This window comes from Colobus angolensis, unplaced genomic scaffold, assembly GCF_000951035.1.
Source record: "Colobus angolensis palliatus isolate OR3802 unplaced genomic scaffold, Cang.pa_1.0 Scaffold372, whole genome shotgun sequence".
Taxonomy (NCBI): Eukaryota; Metazoa; Chordata; class Mammalia; order Primates; family Cercopithecidae; genus Colobus; species Colobus angolensis.
In genome coordinates this window covers 1,745,233-1,745,731 of record NW_012117066.1, presented here as the reverse complement: position 1 = coordinate 1,745,731, position 499 = coordinate 1,745,233, and the positions used below count along the sequence as shown (strand labels likewise).

General features: G+C 44.1%; 1 pseudogene; it reads left to right on the top strand.

Moving 5' to 3' along the window:
* Positions 1-499, top strand: part of LOC105520221 — a 71,984-nt pseudogene that overhangs the window by 46,923 nt on the left and 24,562 nt on the right.

Genomic DNA, 499 nt, shown 5'->3' with positions numbered 1-499 from the left:
TGTTATACAGCCATGAGAAGTGGTTCTGTTGAACACGTTTATTTTATCAGATCCCAATTCTAAACCAGGCATAGAATGGAAACCATGAAGATAGGCTGGAATAACTTCTGAATGTTTGAAAATAGAGGACTTAAAAATAAATATCAAGTGTTTTGGTTTTGTTTTTTATTTTCCTTTGTTTTTTGAGACAGAGTCTCACTCTGTCACCCAGGCTGGAGTGTGATGGTGCAATCTCACCTCATTGCAGACTTGACCTCCCGGGCTCAGGTGATCTTACACCTCAGCTTCCCAAGTAGCTGGGACTGCAGGCGCATGTCACCGTGCCAAGCTCATTTTTTATATTTTTTGTAGAGACACGGTTTCACCATGTTGCCCAGGCTGGTCTAGAATTCCTGTGCTTAAGCGATCCTCCCACCACAGCCTCCCAAAGTGCTAGGATTACAGGCATGAGCCACCACGCCTGGCTGAAAATCCCAGGTTTTTAAGTATCAGCACTACC